We start from the raw sequence: 16,519 nt of genomic DNA, 5'->3' as shown, positions 1-16,519 counted from the left end.
TTGAAGATGGTTGGCACTTAAAAAACTCTGACAAATAGGGCAAACTTCAGTTACTTTTATTTTATTTATTTATTTTTTTTTTATTTTTTTTTTAAAGATTTTATTTATTCATTTTTTTCCCCCCAAAGCCCCAGCAGATAGCTGTATGTCATAGGTTCACATCCCTCTAGTTGCTGTACGTGGGACCCGGCCTCGCGCTGGACGGAGAAGTGGTGCCTCGGGGCGCGCCCGGGATCCGAACCCAGGCCGCCAGCATCAGAGCGCGCGCACTCAACCGCCAAGCCACAGAGCCGGCCCTTCAGTTACTTTTAGATTTGACACTTTAGATGCTTAATTTCCCTCATCATCCCTTTTGTCAACAATATTTATGGAGGGAGCCATCCTGTCAATGAGAACAAAAACCAAGTGCATTTTACTTCTGCATTCAAAGTCTTCACAATAGATCCCAGGAAGGCGAGAAATTTATCTGAGTGAGTATTCAGGAGTGTGTATGTACATTTATTTTGTGTAAGTGGGTAGTTGGGACAGCTTATTAGTTCAGGGAATATGCCTATGTCTACCCAGAGTTGTGTAAATTGTCCTAGGTCAAGTAGGGAGACAGTGACTGAGTATAAAACCCAATAACCCAAGCTCCTGGTTTAGTTCTCTAACAAATGACAGTGCCTAGCTTGTCCTAAACTCTCTATAAATAACTAAAATTTATTTCCCTCTTGACTACCTTCTGACAAAGAGGCTCCTGTTCTCCTCCATGCTGTCACTCCCAGAAATACCAACAGCAGAAAGCTTCATCAGCAACTGGGGTCAGAGTGTCAGACAAAGCTTATTGTCTGGGTTGGTGATTTTTATTCCAGGAAGAGAGCTCTTAAAATAATACCGAAACACCAAAAAGCAGAGCTGGACTTATTCATTTCCAAACCTTTCGAAGTTCTATTTTGTAAACCCAACACACTGAATAATTAATTTTCAAAATCTATGGGATACCTTAGCCACTCCCAACTTTTGTGGGTGGAGATAGTGACTTGAATGGAACATGAGCAGAGAGTTGATTTTAAGTAAGGAAATGGGGTCAGGGAGAGGTTAAGTGGCTGGCCTGGGGTCAGATAGCAAGCTGGTGACTCAATTTTGCACCTCCTGGATCTGAGGCCTACAAAGAGAACCAGAGCCCATTTCCTCTTGATAAGTTAACTGCTCCATATCTGTGGTCTGTCGTAAGCTTTTAAGAGTCACATTCCTTCTGTGACTGCAGACCTGAGCTCCTACGACTTTCACCAGAGTCTGAAAAGCACTTTCCAGGTCAGACTGTGGTATATAGAGGGCAGAATAGCACTTTACTTAGCACTGAAAATCATTATGCACTTCACAGAAATTGCCATCTTTTTGGTGTCTTAGGATCTACATTCAGAACATATTCACAATAACCAGGCTATAGAACAGACGGTGATGTCTTGGAAATAATGACGACACGTGTTTATGGAGTGTTTACTATGTGTCAGACACTCTGTGAAGTGTTTTATATAGATTATCTCATTTAATCCTCATGATGACCTTGTTGGGTAGGTCAATTTATAACCTATTGAGTCACTCATACCAATGAGTGACTTTTCAGGGATTAAGTACCTAGCCCAAGTTGACACTGCTAGAAAATGCCAATTAAGGACTATGAACCCAGTTTTGCTGCCTGACTCAGAGGCCATTATGCCATACAAAATTCCTGTACACACATACTGACATTTTCCCCTCGCTTCTGTTATTTCAGTATTTTTATAGATTAAAACTTTGTGTGGACATAATAAATGATCAGACTGAAAAAAAAAAAGAGAGATTTTAAGAGTGAAGTTGATTGTCCTACTTGCTAATACATCAAAGATGCCTCTCTCATTGTGGTGTTGTTCAGAGATCTTAGTTTTATACCTCAAAAAATAACATTTTCCAAACTAGAAGGCTGAAAATCAAAATATTTGAAAGTGGAACTCTATTTGAAAGTTCGTGATGTATAGTGACCCTGCTCCAGTCTTTCTTGGCCTTCTTCCAATATTGTACATTTTCTGGAAAACATGACCCACTTAACTAAAAAAGACGATGGAATGGATGTCTATGAAAGTCTTTATTATTTGAAGAGCTTGCTACTAAAAACTGGCGTATAGGTGGATTCATTGGAGAAGCATCTATTTCTTTTGAATGAGAGACAACAACTACAGGTGAATAAGAAACGTACAACTTAAGTCTAACATTTTCTTTTGTTTTAGGTGGTAAAATGTCTCCTTGGAAACCAAAAGTTAGATATTGTAAATTGAGTTAAAAATTTTAGTAAGAAATGATTTTATTAACTAATGCATAGGACAAATCGTGTGTGTGTGTGTGTGAGAGAGAGAGAGAGAGAGAGAGAGAGAGGCTTTGGAGCATTGGTAGATTTCAGAGTTTAGTTAACCCAATTCTCCTCAAATCAGTTACAAGTACAAAAGGTAGGAGGCCAAGAGAAAAATGGAAAGACTGAAAGAGGAATATTATAATTTTTCAAGATATGAATATTTTGAACTTTTTTTTATAGCGCATGTTATAAATTTTCAGGGATATAAAATGTTGATGTGGAAACCCAAGGCCTCTTTCTTAAGATAAGATGGCTCGAGCATGTCCCCGCTTCTGGCAGCAGACCTAAATTGTTGGCTACTCTCTTCAAGGTGTGAGTAAATTTCTTAAAAGGTAAAACTGTAATTTTTTAACAAATTAAAATAACTTTCTTAAGTTGTAAAAGCAATGTTCATTATGAAAAAATAAAATAGAAAATACAGATAAGTGAAAATGGGGAAATTAGAGTCATTCACAGTCCTAGCACCTAGAATAGCCGCTGTTAATACCTTGGGGTACGTCCTTACAGGTCTCCCATGTCCTCATGTGCACACACAGAGAAGCACACATTTGGACCATTTTACGTGCTATTTTATAGCATACTTTTTCCACTTAATTGTAAACCATGACTATCATATTAAAATCCATAAATGTTTTATATGACATAATTTTCCATGGCTGTAGTTGCACATTTAAGATTTTTTTTTTTTTAAATATATTTTGCTACTATAAAAACCCTGGGATAACTTTTCATTTAAGGAAAACTTTGAACTTACCCTTAATTATTTTCTTAGGTTAAATTTCTATTTTTATAGTTTCTGATTAAAGAGAATACAGATTTGGAGTCTTTTGAAACAGTCTATAGTGCCCTCCAGAGAGGTTAACCAATTCACATCATGATTATTGGTATATGTGGGCCAAGGTTAGCTTGAAATTTCCGAGGAAGTATTTCTGGTGACAGTTGTGACTGCATTGCAAATTGTGAATATTAGAAATAATGCTTGATGTGTTAGCTTAGAGTAAAATGTAGATGTCAATATATGGTATGCATTATTATTAATAAAATTATTACCATTGAAATCCAAGATTTTTTAGAGGTCTAATTGAATGTCACGCACATTCACTGACTGCTGGCCTTTTTAAGTCCTGAACATGTGGCAAGCTTAGATATTGTTAAAATATGATATTTGAAGAACTTCCAAAAAAATTGGCATATGTGGAAAGCAGATGCTTTATATTGATAACAGTTGAATGCTGAACCATGAGGATAAGACTAATATCTTTGAGAATACATGGATGTTTTAACAAGGAAGCATATGTTGAAAGGAAAAAAATCCCTCAGATGTTTTCAATAGTTACTTTTTAGTGAGGTATTCTTTCCTAATGGTTCTTGAATTATTTAACACTCTTCTTTAATGGTACTATTATATGGTATATTAAGTTGTATTTTAATTGTGGATTTAGTGTTTTTGCTCTTTTCTTTTAATGAGAGCAGTAATTCTTGGACAAAGGTCTACATCATTAACATTTATATATCTTTGTTTAAAATGTTGTTTAAATTTTGTTTACATTTTGCCAATCACCTCAATGGACCAAAAAAATACCTGTAGTGAGGTAACATTAGGTAGAAGTACTTCAATATATCTAGGCTTCTTGCAGATGAAGGACTCACTCACTCACTCACTCAGTCCTTCATCCATCCATCCATCCATCCATCCATCTATCCATCCAACAATTCATCCATCTACTCACTCAACCACTCATCAAATACATTTTTGTTGAGTACTTACTTTGTATTAAGTCCAGAGCTAGGACCTGTGTCTTATGGAAGAAAAGGCATTGAATTGGGCCCATTGGCAACAATGAAGGTTTAGCAAATTATGAGAGTAAATTTGTGTGGGTAAATAGAAAATTGAAGAATTTGGGATGAAAAAGGCACTCAAAAAAAAAAAATAGTCACCTGCATTTCTGAAAGTTTTAGACAGGGTACCTTCTTGCAATACCTCAGCAGGCTATCTATTCATTCTTATGACTTGAGGTTAGATGAAACTTCATACTATATTAATTAATTTATTTATTCAATCAACATATTTATCAAATAACTACTATGATCCAGGCTCTTTCCTATCACTAGAGATAAAGTGGTGAACAAGACACATCAACTCTTCTCTCATGGAGCATAACACCTGGACTATATCTCTCCTACCCCACCAACCTCTCCTCGGACTAGCACTCTGTGTTTCTACTGCTGTGCTGTATTGTAATTACCTGTTTATCAACCAGTCAGTCTCCTCACCAGGCTGCTGATTTCCTTAAAGGTAGAGCCTCTTCCATGATTCCTGCTCTGTTTCCAGCCCCTGGCACAGTCCCAACTAAAGTTGCTCCATATATACTTGTTGGATGAATGAATGTTCATTTATTATCCTTTCAGTTTACTTTAGGGCTATGTTTACCTTGTCGGAGTAAAATGATTGTATATATCTCATGGCCACAAAAAACTTCTGTTTGACTTCAACTTAACTTTTGCAGGTTAAAGTCCTACTACATCCCCCCACATGCCCTATGCTAAACCACTCATAGTCCTCCAAATGGGCCCTGTTCCTTCACGCACATTTTACTTTTGCCTGGAATAACTTAATCTCTCTTTGTTTCTCTTCTTCAAGATCTAGCTCAAATTAGTTTGCTCTGTGAAGCCTTCCCTAGTTGCCCTGATTACAAACTATCACTCCTTCCCTCATGCTACCATAGTGCATTGATCGAACCTCTTTGTATTTTTCGCTTTCTTTTTTCCCCCAACATCAAATAATAGTTTTTTTGTGTAATCCGTGTCTTACCTTCTTGAATGTAAGTTCCTCTGAGAAAGGAGCAGGACTCATTCATTTTGGTATTATCCACAACATCCAGAGCAGTGCTTTGCACAGAGTAGGAGGCCAGTAAATGCTTATAGAATGAATGAATGAATATATGAGTATACTCTCCACAGTGAATGGACTACGTGTGTGACTTAGTGGAAGAAGCATATCACAAAGGAAAATGTGTCCTTAGGATTAATGATATTACATAAGGGGAAGGGCAATCCATGTGGAGGGACCCAGGAACAATCTGTGTGGGCCAGAGAACGCGAGGTGTTTATGTGGAGAGCAATAAATGGATAAGACTGACTAACAGGTATGTTTAGAATCCAGAGGGCTTTGAGTGTGGGGCTGAGGAACATGGCCGTGGGCCCAGTGGAGGTGAGCCACATCCTTGACTCTTGAATTGGATTTCAGATATCCAGGTATAAGCGGCACCAACTCGTGTTCTCTTCCATCTATTCCCATGTTCTTGACCAATACATTCAGTAGCATGACTGTCATAGCCACGAAAGATTTTGGTGATAGCTTTTATCCAACCAGAGCAGGTGTTATATTCAACTGGTGGGTATGGGAAAATAATACTTCTAACAGTACTTTACATTTGAATGACACTTTAAAGTTTACAAGCTGTTTTCTAGTGTATGTTTTTACTTTCATAACAAATCTAAAAGATGCTGAAGGGGAAACTGAGTCCAAGGTAGCACAAATATAGTACAATAATAGGATTTCTGAAACCAAATCTAGTGTTTTTTCTCTACAGCTCTCTTATCTTTGCACTCATGAAGGCAGCTGGGAAAGACAAGGAATGGACGATGAGAGAAGAATGGGAGAAAATGAGGAGGTAAAATTGTGATTTATTCATTTACTCAGCAACTATACATCAAGCCCTCCTCCTCCCCTCTCCCCTTCCTGTGTCAGGCTGTCTCTCAGTCCTCAAGGATACTCCAGGCAGGCAGTGGAAGGACGGTGGGGTAAGGTCCTTGGGAGCACTGCATGGGGTGCCTAGTCTAGTTTTTGAAAGTCAGGAAGGCTTTTTAGAGAAAGTGACATCACGATTGAAACTTAAGGAAGGCACAGGAGAAACCAGGTGAAATGGGGCTGGGTGTTGAGGATGGAGAAAAAGTTTCAAGACAAGTGGTGAAATTGGGAAACTGATCTAGGGCAAAAAGAACACATTCTAGAGTGGAAAGATACTTTTAGACCCTCTCAAAATGTTGGCAAGAAGGGGAAAGTGAGCCTCCTGTCTCTGTTTCCTTGAGTTGTTCTTTCTCCTTTTTTTATTTTCCCCAATGAAGAGGGAGGATAAACACCACTCTGGCCTCTTTGGCCCAAGGTCTATAGAGGTTTTAGATAGAAACGTCCCTGGGAGGATGGTTAATTGTGTGCCTGATCTTAGTTTATCACTGAATTTTCTGTTCCAGCCCCAGGAATGCCTAAAGTGATCTAACCTGAGCCACCATGGCTCACACTTCCCGCATTCTCTGGCCAGCATGGAGGCAAGACTCTATTAATACTCAGCCAGGTAGACGACGTAGTTGCTTCTGTTTAGAAGAGATTGGCACTCATGACCCAGGGAACAGATAGAAAATATACACCGGGAGGAAAGGCGTAGATGTGATGCTGGACTATAGACTGGAAAGGAAAAAAGTTAATAATTTTTAAGATATTGCATGAATACCTTTTTTTTAAGCAATTAAAAGAGTACTTGTTTTTGTACTATTTGCAATTATTGATGTTTACAGAATCTTTGTATATCCTCAGTTAGATTACTGTATTTCTCTTCCCATTAAAAATGAATTCTCTGCTTCAGTGAGGCTCTTAAACTTTATTTCTCATTAAAATAATGTAGCTGAAAGCTAAAGCAGCATAGCTGAAATTATGCTTGAACCGTATTTTAAAACGATTTTCTTAAAATGTAAAATAAAGTTAACTTTTTTTGAATTAAAAAATCAGTACATGTTCCACTGCAGCTCTGAAAATCAGAATCTCAGTATATCAGTTGAACATTGACTTTTAAAAAATGTATGAGTTTATTTAACCTATTTACAGACTGCCAGAAGGCAAGAAAAAAAGGTTTCTTCCTGGGTTGAGCTCAGAGAGTCTACTTTGCCAGAAAAATAGAGCCAAACATATTAATATCCAGTGACATGTTTTTTTTTTTTGTGAGGAAGATCAGCTCTGAGCTAACATCTGCCAATCCTCCTCTTTTTGCTGAGGAAGACTGCCCTGGGCTATCATCCATGCCCATCTTCCTTCACTTTATATGGGACACAGCCACAGCATGGCCTGACAAGCGGTGCCTCCGTGCGTGCCAGGGATCCGAATCGGCGAACCCTGGGCCGCTGCAGCGGAGCCCGCGCACTTAACCGCTTGCACCGCTGGGCCAGCCCTCCAGTGACTTTCAAAGTCCAGGCAACACGAGGAATACATCTAAAGGAGAGGAATTCACTGGTTTAGTCAGTCTGGCAAGTAGGAATGGAAAAGTCAGTGACCTCTCGACAAATCTTTTCCTATACACCCCGATAACCAATATCAGCAGGTTTGCAGGGGCTCCACTCCCTCTTCTTCTGGGGATGTGGAGAAATGGAACTCAGTGGCATAGCAAATAGTCTTTTCCATGAAGAAATGTACATGTCCTCAGTATGTTCATGCTTTGAAACAAAGGTACTCCAGGCAGGATTACAAGGGTCTTACCTGGTGTATGGAAATTGAGCTTATTACGTTATTAGCACAACCCACACAAATGAAGATTTTGTTTAACTGAATTCCACTCTGAGGGTATATTTTAAAGGTAGATTGTGTATGTAGACAAAAGCACGAAAATGGCAGAGTATTGACTGTTCAACTCCAGAGTATAACATGGCTAGATTCTTGCATTTTGCATTGTTGATTCGGAGCACCTAAAATCTCTGATCTGAACTACTTGAAGAATCATATTCCATTTACATAGAGGAAAGAATAGACTTGTGGATTCCCACAAGATATATTTTTTCCTCACAGAACAAAAGAGTTTTAAATTTTCATCTCCAAAATGTGAGATTCAGAAGTGACTGCTCTGCTGCTGGGAAATTTCTCCTGTAGAAATATTACCCCATGGGCTCCAATGCTATGCAGCATTGGGAAATCATGGGAAGTGGCAAGCGACTTGCTTCCTCACCTACTGAAAGAGGAAACAAGTCAATTTTCTGCCAACGTAGACAATAGTCTTCATCTTCCTCTCTCTCTCACTCTCTTCCTCTCCCTCCCTCTCACTCTTCTTTCCCTTTCTCCCTTGCTTCTCTTCCTTCTTTCTCTTCCCTCCATCTCACCCTCTCTCCCTCCCATCGCCCTTCTCCATCCCTCCGCCCCGCCCACTCTTCCCTCCCTCCTTCTCTCCCTCCCCCCTTTCTTCTTTCCTTCCTTCCTCTAAGCACTTCTCCACATACTGCTGATAGAGATGAGACACAAATGGTCAGACAAAACAGAGTATATATGTTATAACAGTCTTTCAATGTGTTTTCCTTGTGCAGTTTGTAACTTAAATTCAAAGTAAATTACTTAAGGTTAAAGCTTGGCCCTTTCAAGGTATTGATTTCACAGCTTGGTGATGGTTTGTGTTAAAACCTTATATAATATTAAACTTCACACAGAACTGTAACTTTTTGGATTGAAGGAGAAAATGTATATAAATTTTAATCTTATCACATCACTTCTAATACAAATTTTCTAGATTTGTATTAGAAAATGGAAAATGCATGGGGCATTGATCAATTAGGTGGATTGGGGCTTTGAGGTTTTGGAGAAAGAAAAGAACTCTATAAAAATTGGAAACAAGGATACTGAGTATTATCCAAGAAACTTTCATAATGGAAGTATGTTCCTCATGTGGTTGTGTTGGTGTGCTTAAATTTATGGTCTTTAATGGGTAGGAAGTCTCTAAGTAAGAACAAAAAGTTGTGAATGCAGAAAGAAGGTTATAAGTGGGTCTTGACAAGGTGACTTAAAAGGAGACATTATGGCATCCAGGGGACAAGAATTTACATCTTGTTCTTAGAATGTGTAATTTGCCTCAAAATCATCGAAGATATCATCAGATAATATTTCTTAAGCTCTTTTAAGAATGTGGTATCTTAAGATCTATACAAAATCAAACACATAATCACACATAGTTAATGCAAGTCACTTCACTTTTTTGTGTTAACAGTCGTTTCCCAAAATGTCTTAACTCTAAATGCCAACCTCACAAGAAAGAATTTTGCAAATACCATTTTCCACACTGACAGAAATGGAAGTTTTGTATATATATATATATAAAGATATAGATATCTCTATCTATCTATCTTTCTATCTATCTATCTATCTATCTATCTATCTATCTATCTATCTATCTCTCTATCTATCTATCTATCTCTCTATCATCTATCCATCTATTGTCTATCTATCTAAACAAACCAGAAACTTGCAAATCCCTCGTATCAAAATAAGGAACTGGCTATAAATAGTTCAGGTCCACTTAATGGAAAATATAGGACAAATCAGTGCAAAAGTAAAAAGTCTCCTGTAGACTACAACTCTGAAGAGAAAGGTATTTGCAAAGAATTTTATAAAGGTAAACAACACGTGAGAGAGAAAAATTATGGTCACGAAGTGGTTACTCCAGCAACCCAAGGGTGATTGACTTGGTTATTTTGGGCTTACAAGAGAGTACTTTTCAGGCATTCTCTGGAGGAAAGATAATGGGACTATGTTCATAATCTCCCCAACTGAGTTCTAAAAGATCCCCCCCCCCCAAAGCCTTGAGGTATGAGGGTTAGCAGATGAAACTGGAGTACATAAGACAGAGAAAAACCTTGTCAGAAATATAGACATCCTTTGCATTTAGACTTCATGAAGATGTTGCTTGGCCTTAGGTAGAGCATAATATTTACAATTGCTCCAATCCTAAGTGTCCACCATATATATTTCTTGGCACTGCGCTAAGCACCTTAGATACAGGGAGCACAACAAACCAGCCAAGTATATGTTATTTTCCTTGTTTTATAGCCGGAGAAACCAAGAGAAGTAGGCTCACTTTTTGACTCCATCCCTAGCTAAAAGTTGGTAAGAAGACAGAAGCTTTGGGGCAATGATTTCACAGCCACACAAAATGAGGGCCCCCAGCCTGACTCAGAGTCCTGCGCAGCCCTGACTTCAGAGCAGAATGAGTTTTCACTTTTGCATTTCGGTACATTCTCTCCTAATCTCTGTTGGGGGAGGCTGAGAAAGTAGCACGGCTCCATTTTTCAGCTAGGAGAGTGGTCACAGGGAGGTTATGGCTAATGGCAGAGCTGTGGTTCAAATGGGATTGTGCTAACCTGGATTCCACTCCCTTCCCTCAAACAGACATCCTCCAAAGAATGCAAGTAGTGCCTGAGGGTCAGGCTGAGGGAGGGTTACTGACCAGGTGTCCAGACAACACCCAGAAGTCTTTAGATAAGCATTCCTTACTCATTTTGATCCTGTACCCAACCCCCCAACACACACCACAAAGCTACAAATTACTATGCGATAATTTATTACTATTGAAAGAACCGTAGGCAAAAAAAAAAAAAATGAAGACAAACGTTTCACTTAATACAGTTAATGTAGTCAGGTGTGGAAAATTTAGAACTTATGAAGACTGTATGTTAGTCTTGTGCAAGTGTGATTATACGCACTAATAGAAACTATAGCTCTCCAGCCTCTTTCCAAGCTCTTTCTCTCAGCGGATGTATTACTTGCCTCTTTGTTTGGGTCTGTCCAACTCTGGCTCAGAGAATCTTTGAAAGCTCTGAAAGTAGTAAGAAGGCAGAAGTGTTAAGATGTCGCCATGATTTCATTAATAAGGCAACACTGACCTCAGAACTTAATTCATCTTGGACAGTGTATATATTGAGCAGCTTCTTGCTGAGGAGAGGGAAAATGTCACTTTCCGCTGGTAAGGAGAGAATGGAGTGGGGGCAGGGAGAGAGAGAGGGTCAATGTCTGGCATCCTGACAGCTGGATCATTGGGAGAAGTGTCGGATGACTCGTGCCCCTGCCAAATAGGCTTTCCCCAGTTGTTTCAGAGTCCTCAAAATGCTAATAAAAATACTTTCACATTTTCATTTATATTAGCTGGGCTTGGATTAAAGTACTGCCAGCTGCTATAATAGATAAAATGTGAAATCTCCATGGCCTAGCACAATCATAGTTTCTCATAAAGTCCAAGAGGTGGTGGAGGTAAAGGTCATGGGCAGAGGGGAGAGGTGGAGCTCTGGTCCACACAGTTATTCAGGGACCCAGGCTGATGGAGGAGCTACCATTTTCAACATGTGACACCCAAGGTTGCCCGTATGTCAACACTGAATCTACCCAACACAGAGAGGGTGGAGAAGGCACACCTACTTCTTAACCACCTGGTTCTGGAAATGACACAAATCACTGCCATTCATATTCTATAAATGAGAACGAGTCACATGAACACACAGGGTGGCAGGGCACTTGAAAATGGACTCCTGCCTGGCAGCGTCTCCCAGAGACATCTTTTGGAAGGGGAGCACAGATTCTTGTTGGAGAGGTAGTCTGCTTTGCCGCAACATTCTTTAGTGCAAGCAATAGAAATTGACTCTGAGCTTGAGCAGTAAAATGAATTTATTAGTAGGATATTAGGTGGCTCAGAGAACCAATAGGAACATTTCTGGGGTGAAGTTGCAAAAAGCACCTGAAGGTTTTGTCAAGATGTGCCTGCTGAAATAAAGAAATGTTTTTTATCCTCTTGTGTCTCTGTTCAGAATTCAAATTCCCAGGAGGAGTATGTGACTGGCTTTGCTTGGGTCATTTGCCTGCTCATCAGACTGTGTCCAGAGGTAACTCCTCAAAGGGAAAGAATATTCAGTAACCAAAGGAAACGGAACGAATGCAAGGCAGCCCACACAACAAATGTGCACGCCCCATCTTTCGCAGCAGATGCCAATTTTGAGGTAAAAAAGAAAAATAAAGCCAATTTCTACCTCATGAAGATCGCCATTTACCAAGTATGAAGGAGAGCAGATTGGAAATTGTAAGTTTTTGAAAGTATGACAGACCCCTGCAGAGTCAGAGAATATAGCAACTGCTTTTATAATCATCACTATGTATTCTTTTTCTTATCGTTGTTCTTCAGAGATAATATATAGTGTTGCCACTTATCAGTGATTGCACTGCCCATGAGGCTTATCTCTCCATGGGTATCTGAGCGCTGTCTTGTCGCCTTGATATTTTGAGAGAGAAACACAAGAGACCACAGCTTTTCCCCTCCGTCAAATGGAAGGAGTAGGGATCATAGATATTTTGCACTGTAAACAGATTGAGAAGATACAGTGCATTAGGACTCTGAGCCGTGAGAGTCAGAAATCCAAGTGAAAACAGCTTAAAGGAAAATAGTGACTGTGAAGTCCAAGAACTTCAGGTGTGTTTAGATCCAGGAGTTCACAGAACATTCTTAAAAATTTGATTTTTTTTTTCCTATCACTTGGTTTTGTTGTCTCTGTGTTCGTTTCATTCTTAGGCAGGCTCTTATCAGGTGGTAATGAATATGGCTCCAGCTGCTCAGAAGGAAAGAATCACAGAAAGAGAGAGTGAGCCTCTTTTTGTTAGTGCCCAGAGCAATTTCAGAAAAAGGACTCTCATTGTCCTTACCTGGGTCACAGGCCACTGCTGTTTCTGGGGGAATGGGGTGCTTTGTTAGGCTAGCCTGTGTCACAGGCGCACCACTGTGGTGGGAAAGTGGGAGTTACGTGACTGACAGGCCCACCACACAGGAGTAGCACCATTCCCGAATGAAAAAATACTGAGGTGACAAAACGTGTCCATTCCATATAATCTTAGCAAAACAAACAAACAAACAGACAAACACTACCCCCACATTAAATGGCTTAAAACCACAAATCTTTATTATTTCTCCTGATTTTGTGGGTCAGTTAGGAGGTTCCTTAGGTTTGGACTGGCTCTGCTGATGTCTGTAGAGAGCTGGTGTCTCAGCTGGGCTGGATGGCCTGAGACAGTCTCGTTCACATACCTGGCAGTTGTCAGGCTGGTTGTATGGGGGGGGTGTCAGCAGAGAGTAGACCATCTCTACTCTCCATAGTCTCTCATCCTCCAGCGGGCTGGCCTGGGCTTCTTCACATGGTGGTCTCAGGGTTCCAAAGAATGGAAAGAGAAAGAGCAAACCCCAATGCAGAAGCACATTTTAAGCTTCTGCTTGTGTCACATGGGCAAAGCAAGCCACATGATTAAGTCTAGATTCAAAGTATGGAGAAATAAACTTCACCTTGATGTGAAGAGCTGCAAAGTCACATTGAAAAAGTGCTTGCCTATAGGGATAGGAAGAGCCTTAGCCGTTTTTGCAATCTACCACAATGCTCATTCTCCCTCCTCTTCACATTTGGCGTTTGGCTTTGCCTTGTCTATAAGTGACCTCACAGGTCCAGTGTCCACACAACTTGGCTATAGTCTCTTTATCACTTATTTCAAAAATGAGAGAGAGAGAGAGAGAGAAAATGATTGATTCCTCCTAGTGTATGGATTGCCTCTGTTGGTCAAGTGTCCACAACTGATTCAGGCAGCTCTTGTTGGGAGCAGGTAGGGTCATGCTGTACAGTAGGGCTATGCCTTTCATGGGACATGGATGGAATCAGTTAAATTAGAAAATTAGAAGAAGATACTGGGTGTGGCAGGGAAAGTGGCTGATGACTGTCATTGAATACAAATGGGACTGAATCCAAAGTCATTTCTCTTAAACCGTAGTATTCTATCGTATACTGTTCTGTAACAGTTAATATATTGTGAACATACCTGATGATGGCGCACATGGTAGAAACTAAATAAATCCCAACTAGACTATGTGCTCCTCGTGGTTAGGAACTATGTTTTACTTTTCCTTTACATACGCTGAGGTATACAGTAGGTGCTCAACAAGTTCTTGCTGATTGCAGTTGAATGGTAAAGGGGCTAAGGAGAAATCATGAAGCAAGCATAAATGAAGTTTAATAAGTTCCAACTTACTAGTTGTGTTTGTTTATTGGAGAAGGCCAAATTCAATACAATAAAAAAACACATTTATCCAGCGGATATCTTGAATTTAACTGCAATTCAGAATATTGTGTTCCTTAGATTATTAGGCAAATAAAAGGAGCAAGAAGAGATAAAAGAGGACAATCTAGGAAATTATGTGAGGACTACACAAGTCTTAGAAAGTGGAACAAACTGTGAGAATTAAAATTCCATTTGACTTAACTGTGAAGATAGAAAATTTGTTTTTCTGTGTCAAAGTTCTCTCCTTTATTTGGCATCAGAAAAAGTCACTCTTACTATTGAAATTAGACAAACTGGGCCTTGAGTAAATGTCCCTTCCTCCTGGCATATGGATTAAGACAGAAGTCAGACACTAGGGAAAAAATGTCTTTCTTGACAGTTTTTGGATAAAAAATGATGATATTCTAGAATGAGAAAATAATGCCTTCAGGATATTTCCCCTCCTTGTCATTACATAATTTCTTAGTACAACTCTTCTTCTTTTCTTTTCCAGATTAGATAACACTGAATTTGCATATTCCATTTCTCAATTGTCCATGGTAATGGGAAAAGGAAAATGAGTAGTGAGGAGAGCATGAAAGAATGTAGATAATTGGTATCAACAGATACTTTCCAAGCCTCATTACTTCATTTCGTCCATTAATTTTAATCCCCTCCCTCATCCCACCTGATCTTTTACTAGAATTGAACAAACTCATAAACATTGTTTTGACTTTTAGTTCTCTTTTTCAAAGTGATGTAGTTTTTAGAGGGTACAAAGAGACCTAAAAGAGAGACAAATAAACGTGAAAATTTTACATTATCTGAGAGTTTCCTCTGGTGGGTGTGAATCAGCTTATTGGGAAAAGGTCAGTCATGGTAATTGTATTATCATCATCTTAGCCATGGATGACAGATAGGATGGACACCAAATCAGCTGGAGAGGGATTTATAGGGGGCGGGGAATGGCAAGGACAAGAAAAGTTTCTAAATAAAAAACGATAAGATTCAACAGAACAAATTGGATTCCCAAGTCATCAATGCTGAGGTTGGAGAGGAACAATTAAACCAAGATTTTAACAAAAGCAACACTCTCTCCATTTACTGAGTGCCTACTGCATGGTATTAGGGGCCCGTTACCACCCATCAGCATGGTTACGGCTCTAAGCAGCCCTATAGGATAGACATTATTACCCGGCTGGTGCCTGGAATTCCAGTCCTGAGGAGGACTTGCCTCCCCCCTGTTGAGAAGATAAACCTTAGCCCTAAAATCTGGATTCCATGAGCCCCAAGGCAAGTCTTGTTTACATCCATCAATAACAGCAGGGGATATGCAGGATTGAAGCCTGTCACAAGAAGAGTGATGAGCAGGCCTTGGGGATCTCTGTGAAACCAGAAGTAGCAGAGAAAAAAGAAGAGCCTGTAATCATAGCCTTTGACGTCATTTGGAAAATGGCCTAACTTAAAAGTGAGATTACTTCGCTTTATCATTATTTTGCCAAATCAGCCCCTTTGAGAAGAGATGCCACGTTATTCTTTTTATTGTAACTTGTCCATAGGTCGCTCTACGAATGACCATGTTAAGATGAAATGGATCTTGATAATTCTGAGAACAGCTTGCCAACAACTTGGCATACACGATCTTCCTTTCAATACAAGATCAAGCATTTACAAAGCTCATATTGTGTCACTAACAGGGTACTGGACCCTGTAGTGTATGATGAAACAAATACAAGCCCTTGTGGTTTTACTGAAGTTAGGCTTTTGCTAGAAAACAATACAATATCTAATAAAACGCTAGCTTTTGTGACATACATTATATATGCAACAAAGGTTCTGAGGAGCGAATAATGTAGGGGGGCTGGAATCATGAGGGAGGCTTTAGAGGAAGTTGGAGTCTGGATTGGGCCTTAAAAGATAAGCAGGGAACGAATAGGCAGAAAGGAGAGAAGAGAAGACCAAGAGTGAGACTGTGGAACCCAGAAGTTTCCTCCTGCCTGGTGGGGCATCCCCCAAGACCACAGCTGTAGAGATTTATATGTGGGTGACAGAGAAGCGGAAAAAGCAAACTCCTTTGTCTTTGAAGAAGATCTGTCCCACTGCTCCTTAGTTTCTTTTATCTCTCCACCTTCATTAGGGAAAAGTAATGAGAAATATATCTAGCTTTAAGTAAACACCTATGTGGTGCTAAGTAACGCATACCCTGTACCTTAATTCTTTAAAGCATCTTGGAGTTAAAATCTGCATTGTTGGTGGGCCAATGGGTCCCATCATTCCCCTCCATTTTC

General features: G+C 39.7%; 1 long non-coding RNA gene across 1 annotated transcript; it reads left to right on the top strand.

Moving 5' to 3' along the window:
* The first annotated feature begins 2,574 nt into the window (after window positions 1-2,574).
* LOC147914757 (uncharacterized) lies at window positions 2,575-13,953 on the top strand. The gene is made up of 3 exons (XR_015554887.1): window positions 2,575-2,700; window positions 5,962-6,042; window positions 11,972-13,953. It is a non-coding gene; the product is annotated as an uncharacterized LOC147914757 (long non-coding RNA).
* The last annotated feature ends 2,566 nt before the right edge of the window (window positions 13,954-16,519 follow it).

The sequence above is a fragment of the Ceratotherium simum genome, chromosome 17 (assembly GCF_057802395.1).
Source record: "Ceratotherium simum simum isolate JZ-2026a chromosome 17, ASM5780239v1, whole genome shotgun sequence".
NCBI classification, from domain to species: Eukaryota; Metazoa; Chordata; class Mammalia; order Perissodactyla; family Rhinocerotidae; genus Ceratotherium; species Ceratotherium simum.
Note: the sequence above shows the minus strand (reverse complement) of the source record. Positions and strands in the feature narration are given on the sequence as shown.